This window comes from Coenobita brevimanus, chromosome 99, assembly GCF_032717465.1.
Source record: "Coenobita brevimanus isolate Jiangsu-jjx chromosome 99, ASM3271746v2, whole genome shotgun sequence".
NCBI classification, from domain to species: Eukaryota; Metazoa; Arthropoda; class Malacostraca; order Decapoda; family Coenobitidae; genus Coenobita; species Coenobita brevimanus.
Window position 1 is genome coordinate 1,049,967 of NC_137052.1, and position 10,244 is coordinate 1,060,210.

Sequence of the window (10,244 nt, forward strand, 5' to 3'; positions counted from 1 at the left end):
CCTCCATGTCTCCTCCCCCCCTCCTCCACCTCTTCCTGAATCAGCCCCCCTTCATCCTATTCACCTGTGTATAATTCGTATAGCTCATTGGAGAGAGAGAGAGAGAGAGAGAGAGAGAGAGAGAGAGAGAGAGAGAGAGAGAGAGAGAGAGAGAGAGATTTTTGTCTTCTCATCTGTCCTCTTTCTTCCTCCTCTCGTTACCCCTCCCCCTCCACCTATTCCCCCCCTCTACCTTCCCCTCTCCTCCTCCCTCCTCTCTCCTTCCCTCCACTCACTTCTCCCTACCTCCCTCACCTCCATTCACTTCCCCTTTCCCAAATCCCTCACCCTTTCCAACCCCCCACCCATCTCTACCTACCCCTCCACTTTTCCCCTCCCATTCCCCTCTTTCCTTCCATATCCTTCTCCCCCCCTACCCCCATTAGGCACCCCCTTTTTGTCTCCCCCCCCTTCCCCCTCTCAAATCACAACTCTTTCTTCTCCTTTTCACCTTCCTCATTTAGCCAGCGATATTTTTTTTTTTCTTTTTACTTTTCCCTTCCCGGCTCTCTCCCCCACCCCCCCCTTTTTTTCTTTCACCCATTACATAGCTCCTCCCCTCCTTTTTCCCCCCCCTCTCCATTTCCAAAACAGATCATCCCCCCCCTTCCTTAAAATCATCCTTTAAAATTACCCCCATCCTCAATTTCGTTACCCATATTTTCCCCATTTTTTTCATTTAACTCTCTCTCTCTCTCTCTCTCTCTCTCTCTCTCTCTCTCTCTCTCTCTCTTATATTCCTCTTTCTCCCCCTCCTATATTCCACCATCCAGCTCACTTCCTCTTCCAACTCCCTCTCTCTCTCCCTTACTTTCGTCTCCCTCTCTTTCACTCCTCTCAGTTCTTCTCCATCATCCCCCACCCCCAACTCCTACCCCCTCCCACTTTTCCTCTTCCGTCTTCCTATCTAAAAAACACTCCCTCCTTCCCCCCAAATCACCCCCTCCCTCTTAGTCACCCCTCCCCTCATCGCTCTCCCCACACTCATTTCATCCTCTCCCCCTCTCTCCCCTCCATATCTTTGACTCCCTCTCACTCTTTCTCTCCCCTCTCATCTTAAATTAAAAATACTCCTTCCCCCTTTCCTCTCTCCCCTAAATCATCCCCATCTTTTCGTCACTCCCTCCCCTCTTCCCCCATCTCCACCCCCTTCCCTTCTTCATCCTCTCCCCCTTCCTACCTTTAACCACCTCCCACCCCCTCATTTCTTCTCTTCCCTCTTTCCTTCCAAAAAATCCCTCCCTCCCCCCTCCCCCATCTTCCAAATCACCCACTCCTTCTTTACGTCACCCCCTCCCCTCTTCCCCCACCCCTCTCCCCCCCTTTTCGTCACCCCCTCCCCCTCTTCCTCCACCCCTCTCCCCCTCTTTTCGTCACCCCCTCCCCTCTTCCCCCACCCCTCTCCCCCTCCTTTCGTCACCCCCTCCCCCTCTTCCCCCACCCCTCTCCCCCTCTTTTCGTCACCCCCTCCCCCTCTTCCTCCACCCCTCGCCCCCTCTTTTCGTCACCCCCTCCCCCTCTTTCCCCCACCCCAGTTCATCCCGTTGATTGGCTGATACAAATGTGATTAGTTCTACAGGTGGCTCCAGGAAGGTGAGAGAGAGAGAGGGAGAGAGAGAGAGAGAGAGAGAGGCGGTAGTCAAGATGGCGGGTGGGGGACTGGAGTAGGGATGGTGTGGAAAGAAACGTAGAAATGGGTTTGCGTTCCTTCAAATCAATGTCATCCTTCCTATTACACCCGCGCTTGTGGAGTGATAGCGGGTGTTGTGCTTTGAAAGGCGTGTGTGTCTGTCTGTCTCTGTGTGTGTGCGCTAAAAAATAAAACAGTTACATCCACTTTACGCCAAACTTGGTGGATGGGTGGAAGGCCAACCCCTCCTCCTCACTCACATACACTCTTCTAGTCAGTCTCTCATCCTCCATCCTCTCCACACGAACACCCCTTCTCTCAAGTACCTCTCCACTCCATCTCTCCATCTTTAGTCCATCAATCACCAGACAATTCCTTCAGCCAAGAAAAAAAAATGACATCTAAAAAGTCAAAGAAGAATCAAGGCGTCATTTAGTGTGATTTATGTAACTATTTTTTTATTTCAAAGTTTCATGGACTTTTGGATCCTCTTTTTAGCATATGGAGGAAAAAAAAATGGCCGTCTGCGAGTTTTTTTGAGTTGAAAATATCGCGACTGATAATTTTCGTAGTATCATCACAAATTGCTTTTAATACAGGTAAGTAAGGTGTGAAAATACCTTTGCCATAACATCAAGTAATTCCTGAACATATGTCACGTTTCGATTTAGCCGTGAGGAAGGGAAATGACCGGTAATTTCCCAAACGCTGTGAAAAGATGGGCGGTCTATGATATTGTACCTTCCTTATTTACAGCAAAATTAAAGCATAACTGTTCATAAAGTTCACGAATTAATGTTTAAGATATTTTGATATGATATTTTTTCCATTTTGAACGCGAATCTGTGCCAGTGTTACCAAAAAAATGATTATGTAGATATTTTCACCTTCCTTGTAACCCTCAACTCCCTTCCTTTCACCCATTTACCAGTTCCTTACCCCCATTTCCATGCCCATCCACCCATCTATCAACTCCTTTTCCCATTTCCAAGTTCGTTCACCCATTTATCATCTCATTTCCCCCATTCCTAGACCCATTCATCTATTTATCAGCTCCTTTCCCCCTATTTCTGTGCCCTTTCACCCATTCACACGCCCCCCTTCCCCCATTTCTCAGTGCCCCCCACCACCAGCCTCCTGTAGAGCTCCCTGGCTACTTCTGTACCTTCCTACTGACCCCCACCCCTTTTCCCTCCCCCTCCCCTCCTTCTTCCCCACTCTCTCACCCTTCCCACATCTCTCCCCACCTCCTCCTACCCTTCCCTTACCCCCTTCTACCCCCTCATATCCCTACTCCTTCTCCTTCCCCACCTCCTCTTCCTTTTCCCTCCACTATCCCCCACTGTCCCTCCCCTCCTCCTCTCTGCCACCTCTAGTAGTTTCTTCTCTACTCCATTTCACCCCCACTCCTCCCCTCCCCCTCCTCCATCCCCTCCCCCTCCTCCCCTGGCAGGTAGTGTAGTGGCAAACCGCGAGATCTTATCAAGGTGTGGCTCTCTAATGACAGGCAGGCTACTCTCTTTGGGGAGGGTACTGTGGGAGAGTGAGGGAAAGGGAGAGAGGGTAGGGGAGAGAGACAGAGGGGGTGAAAAGTGGGACGAAGAAAAAGAGGGGGGGGGTAGGAAGACAAAGAGGTGGGAAAGGTAGGTGGGTGGATCCACAGACAGATATATATTGAGACAGGCAGGCATGCAGACACACACAGATATAGATAAAGAGGCGACTACACACTCACACACACACACACACACACATATATATATATACATGTGTGTGTGTGTGTGTGTGTGTGTGTGTGTGTGTGTGTGTGTGTGTGAGAGAGAGAGAGAGAGAGACAGAGAGAGAGAATGGTACTTCGAATAAATAAAACAGCATGTAATAAAACAGAATAGGCACCTGGAAACTTAAAAAACGGAAAAAAATATTAAACAACAGGTGTCATTTTCCCAGAGACTAAAGCCAGAAGCAATAACGACTCTCAACAGGCAGTTCTAAGAGAGGCAGTGACAGCAGAGACACACTAGACCCGATAAACCAGAGCATCAAGAGACAGGGACAGCAGTGGTGGGGAGGCTCTGACAGGTGGCGGCTGATGGACGGAAGGCAATTAGTGGTGCGGTGGAAAGGAGGGGGAGACAGGGAGAGACACGACACAGACAGAATACAGACAAAACAGACAGACTGACTTAGAAACTGATGTAAATTAAAAGAGGAACCAAAAAAAACAGACTAAACATGGCGTAAAAAGATAGACGAAGAAAGACAGAATGTGAAAGATAGACAGAATATTATGTAAAAAGACAGAGGAACAGACAATGCAAAGACATGAAAAAAAAAAAAAATGATGTAGAAAGGGATGAAGAACAAACACACGGAAAATTGTGGAAAAAAAACAGAGGAAGATTGATTAATTGCCTTGCCACAGGGTCAAAGGCCAAGTTACAGGGATGAGCACCATGGCTAACCGTCCTATTCAGTAAAGACATCAAGGACTCTGCTGAATCTGGTTATCCGGGAAAAAAATGGGACTTTTATTACATCAGGAAGTTAGGAAAAATAAAGAACATAAGCCACCATGTTGAGTGTTTTGTCTGTCTAGGAAAAGACAGGGGAAAGAGGCAGGAAAATAGTGTGTGGTGAATGGAGGAGGGCGTGAGAGAGGGGAAATGGAGGGAGTGGTGTGGGTAGGAAGGGAGAGAGGAGAGGGGGATGAGAGGGAAAGAAGGAAGGAAGGAGACAAATCAATGGAGTGGTTGAAATGGGAAAGAGGGAAGAGGGAGAGAAAAAAAGGGGGGAAAGAAAGGAAAGGGAGAAAAAGGGAAATCGGAGGGAGGAAGGAGGTAAGAGGAGGCAGAGGAAGGGGGCAGAGGGGAGGTAGAGAAGCAGAAGAGAGAGGAAGGAAAGGATGGAGAAATGAAGAGGGGAAGAGAGGATAGAGGTTGAGGGGTGAAGAGAGGCGCATAGCAGAGGAGAAAGAAAAAAGAGGAAAGGGAGACGAAGAGAGGAAGAAGGGGAAAAGAGGAGACAGATGGCAGGTAGAAGGAAGGTAGATTAGCAAAGAGAGGAAGAAGAGAAGAGGAAAACGGAGAAAGAATGGAGAGCAGGAGAGAGAGAGAGGGACAGGGTAAGAGAAAGCAAATGCAGAGAGAAGGAGAGGGCAAGAGAAGGAGAGATAGATGGGGAGAGGGTAAGAGAAGATGAAGGTAGAGAGGGAGAGGGCAAGAGAAGGCAGAGATAGATGGGGAGAGGGTAAGAGAAGATGGAGGTAGAGAGGGAGTGGGTAAGAGAAGATGGAGGTAGAGAGGGAAAGGGCAAGAGAAGGTGGAGGTAGAGGGTAGGCAGGTAGAGTAGCCCTCCTCCTCACCACAAGTACATGCGGTCACCTGCGTCCACTCCTTAAGTAGGGTCCAGCAGGCATAAATCTGCCCCTCCTGATGGCCGTGGCGACACTCAGGTACGTGGCCAGGTGAGCAGGTAGGTAGGTAGGTGGGAGGATGGGTGGGTAGGTAGATAGGCACTTGGGAAGGCAGGTAGACAGGTGGGTAGGTGAGCAGGTAGATGGGCTGGCAGGTACTGAGTAGATGAGTAGGCAGGTGGATAGGTAGACAGGTAGATAAGCAGGTACAGAGATATACAGGAAGTACATATAACAGGACCATCGGCTTATCATCAGGCTATCTGTTGGAAAAAAAAAATATTCTTCTAAGTTCTAACCAGTGTGAGACAAGGATAGAAAAAAGTAATTGAGATAGGTAGATAGACATATAGATGAGTAGTTAAACAGGTAGAAAGGTGGGTAGGTAGATGGGGAACTAGTCAGGAAGAAAGGTGGCAGAGATGATGAGGTAGGTAGGTAGTTAAGTAGGTCGGTGGGTAGGTAGGCAGATACATGAGCAAGCAGGCAGGTAGGTAGGTAGGTTGGTAGGTGGGAAGACAGGCACTTGGGTTGAGAAGTAGGTAGGTAGCCAGGCAGGTAAGTGTAAAGTGGGAGGTAAAGTAGGAAGAAGGTGAGCTGGTGGTTAGAAACATAGGTAAGAAGGTAGTAAGGTGGTTTGGACTGAGTGTGTGGGATTGTGTGTGGGTAGGTAGGCAGGTAAGTAGGCAGGGAAGGGAGGTGAATTTTTGGTTAGGTAGGTGGGTAGGTGGTTGGGTAGGAAGACAGATTAGTAGGTAGGCAGGTATGCAAGCAGATAAGTAGAGAGTAAGGTGGAGAGGCAAAGCGAAATGTACGAGCAGGTGAGTACTCATAGATAATCAGTGAGCGTCACGATTTCCGACAATTTCGCGCCGTCGCGTCGAGCAACTGTTACGTATATTTCTGACATTCTTAGGCATCACCACGATCCAATGCAAAAAGAATTAGGTTGATATCTATTGCACAGTAAGACACACATACACAGCTTGACTATTATATATATAAATGAACATATAGATAGATAGATAGAGATAAATAGATAGATAGACAGATATAGATAGATATAGATATAGATACAGTTTTTTAAATAGCCTCAATCTTGTTACCTATAATGCTTTCTGTATCTAACACTGAGTCACATATCTTTAAGCCTTCTTGATAGGCATGCATGGGTAGTCGAGAACAGTCACAACAACCACACCCACCCCTACCACATCCCAAAAGAATACACCCCCCTCAGACACCCCTCAGACACACCCCAGACTCACACCACACATACGCTCATCAGACTGTACGGTTCCAACTTGCCAGAATTCGCCCCCTTAGACCCACACACTAGATTTGGCCTCGCTTGTGGACAGAGGCAATAAGCATAATGGAGGAGGCAGGTGACTTCCTTTATAGAGCAGGTAACACACTGACAACCGCAGGTAAGTGAGTGGTGGCCCAGAGGTGGAGTGAGAGGATGAGGAGACAGATCAAGATGGAAAGATGATTTTCGGAGATCTGATGGGACTGATGGAACATGCGAACAGCCAATAGGTCGAAAAGGAAAAAAAAAAAAAGGAAGAGGCCTTTATCCTATAGTGATGATGATGATGATGAAGCAGACAGACAGGTGAGCAAATACGTAAACAGACAGGTAAGTGGGTCGGTAGATAGCTAGATAGACAGACAGGTAGACAGAAAGATTTGCCAGTACACACACACACACACACACACACACACACACACACACACACACACACACACACACACAAATGAATAATCTGGAGAGTAAACAGACAGACATGTAATACAATAGTGCCCTATTACACGGCAGGTCTTCCTCACTTGATTACTATTCTCTCTCTCTCTCTCTCTCTCTGTTTGTGTGTGTGTGTGTGTGTGTGTGTGTGTAAGACATGACTTCCATCTCTCTGTCTGTTTTACCTCTCTCTCTCTCTCTCTCTCTCTCTCTCTCTCTCTCTCTCTCTCTCTCTCTCTCTCTCTCTCTCTCTCTCTCGTGGCCCTAGGAGACTCCCTTGCACCCATTTCCTCCTATTTTATCCTGCATATGTTGATTTCCTGTTGCATATACATTATTTTATGCAATGGATCTTTTTTTTTATTTTTTTTTATTTTCGTGGCCACGGCCTTCAAAAACGTTTCCATTAATGCCAACTTTTATTTTTATCTCACTTTTATGTATGTTATTAATGTAAACTAAATCCACAATATTAAATGGAATATTATAAGGCAGGATAATACTACGACAATTGTAGCAGTTTTCTTGTGGGATTATCAAGTGCTCATACAACTCTCTTTTTCCTTCGTGTATTAATTTCGGTATGTGAGACGCTGATATTTTTGAGTAGGGAACATACACCTTCTCCTCCCCATCATCATCATCATCGTAGTCATCATCATCACCCTCATTATTATCATTATCATCTTCATTACCTGTACTAACACCACCACCACCACCACCATCACCACCACCGTCTCACCTCTGTCTCCCTCGTTAAAGTCATCTCTTCCTATATTATAACTTATACAGATCTCGTCCCTACTACACAGACATCACAAATATGAGGACACAGTAGATCCCCCCTCTGCCTCTCCCCACTTCTCCCTGTGCATCTTCTATCTCTCCTTCCTCCATATCTATCCTCTCTCCATGCCTCCCCATCCCTTCCTCCTCCATTCCCCCTCATCCCTCCCAATCTCCCCTCCGTACATCCCTCCCTATCTACCTTCTCTCTATGCCTCCCCACCCCGCAGCCCTCCCAACGCCCTGTCCATCCATCCTCCTTCCACCCATCCCCAACTTTCATCCACCCCTCCCCATCCATTCCCCAAGAGATTTCTACCCTCGAATCACTGAATGGCGTCTAATTCTCGCTTCTTCAAGACGATTTTATTCATCTCAGGAGACGCTTTGCAGGCTGGAGGGGTTAAATACGGCCTAAATTAACTCCACCACACAAGTCAAGAGTGAGAGCAGTGGAAATGAGTTATTTAAGAGGAGCCTGTGGAGTCACGTGGAGAGACAGGCTGACGAATGAGGATATAAAGGAGCGTTGTGGTGTGGATGTGGATGTGATAGGAAGCGTTATGAGGAACACACTGAGGTGGTTTGGCCATGTGGAGAGGATGGAGGGCGAAAGACTGACGAAGAGAGTGTATGTGAGTGAGGTGGAGGGGGGAAGAGGGAGGGGGAGGCCGAGGATGAGATGGAGGGATGGGGTGGAGAGGTATATGAGAGAGGGGGGTGTGAGTTGGGAGCAGGGCAGTGAAATGGCGGGGGACAGGGCGACTTGGAGGCGATTTGTTTGTGGCCACCCCAAACGGGATTGAGGCGTCTGGCAATAGATAGATAGATAGACTACAAACACACACACACACACACACACACACACACACACACACACTGAGGTAAATAAAATCGTCTGACGGAACCACGGATGCGATATAATGCTCTCGGACTGAGGGGATTTTTTTTTTTCTTGCAACCTCTTAGAAGATTCTATTTCGTTTAGGAGAAAATCTTGATAACGAAGGAAAAGAAGAAAAAAAATATATTAACCCCCTGACCGCGAGAGATTCCCACTTAGAAAAAAAATCGTCTGGTGTAAGCAAGAATAAATTAAATATCACCGTTTTTTATGTATTTATTCAGACGGTTTGATTCAGCTTTGGGGATCCTAACCTATATGAACCAAAAAGTCACTCCACAGCTGAATAAAATCGTCTGGGATTACTTTTCCTTTTCTCATGTTTTCTTTCCCGATTCCTCATCTTCATCTCTCTTCTTCCTCACTTCCTCCCTCTGTCCATTTCTTTCTCCTCCTCTTCTCTTCCATCTTTCCTCTTTGATCTTCCTTCCCCCTCCATCCCCTCTCCCAGTCCAATCCTCATCTCCACTTACCCCTCCTCTCTTCTTTTTCCCTCTTCCCTTCTTCCATCTTCCCTCCGCTCATCTTCTCTTCTTCTTCCCTCTTCCTTCCTCGTTTCCCATTTCTCTGCCCCTTAGCCATTTCCACTCAGCTCCCTACCCTCCTTCCTTCTTCTTTCTTTCTCCCCTCCTTCTTCCTCCTCTTCCCTGTTCCTCTCCTCTCTAACCTTTTATTCTCTCTTCCTCTTTTTCCTCTCTCTTCCTCCTCTCACCTCTTCTTTCGTATTTGTTCTCGTCTCCCTCCCTCTTTCCTGTTACTCTTCCTTTCCCTCCCTTTAGGTACCTCCATCCTCTTCTCTCCCTTTTCGCTCCCTTTCCTCCCTTCTCATTTATCCTTATCAGACATAACTAACCCTTCTATTCTCTCTTTCTCCTTCCCTCTCCTTCTCTCCTTTCTCCCTCCTCTTCCTCATTCTTCTCCCTTCCTCCTCCCTTTTCCCTTTCTCTCCCTCTTTATTCTTGTTTTCCCCCCCATAAAATTTCAGTCTCTCCCACCCATGCATATTCCCAAATTCCCCAAATCCTCCACGTCCCCACCACTCTCTCTCTCTCCCTCTCTCTTAGACACACACTCCACACACACACTCACACTTCCTCCACACATTCGCACACACACACACACACTCCCTCTCCCTCCTCATCCCTTCCCCATCCCTTTCTCCGGCTCTCAATCCCCACCCATCCCAGCCCCTTCCCTTTCTCCGGCTCTCAATCCCCACCCTCATCCCTTTCTCTCTCTCAATCCCCACCCTCATCCCTTCCCCATCCCTTTCTCTCTCTCTCAATCCCCACCTTCATCCCTTTCTCTCTCTCTCAATGCCCACCCTCATCCCTTCCCCATCCCTTTCTCTGGCTCTCAATCTCCACCCTCATCCCTTCCCCATCCCTTTCTCTCTCTCTCAATCCCCACCCTCATCCCTTCCCCATCCCTTTCTCTCTCTCTCAATCCCCACCCTCATCCCTTTCTCTCTCTCTCAATGCCCACCCTCATCCCTTCCCCACCCCTTTCTCTCTCTCAATGCCTACCCTCATCCCTTCCCCACCCCTTTCTCTCTCTCAATCCCCACCCATCCCAGCCCCTTCCCATCCCGAAGTAAGAGGGATAACCCACAAGGTCGGCCAAATCAAGGCTGCCTGAGGTTTTAAAAGAGAAAGACCGAATCGAGGCCGGATGAGGTGGGCTTCCGGTGCAATTGGAGGGCGAAATGAGATCAGGGCTGCGA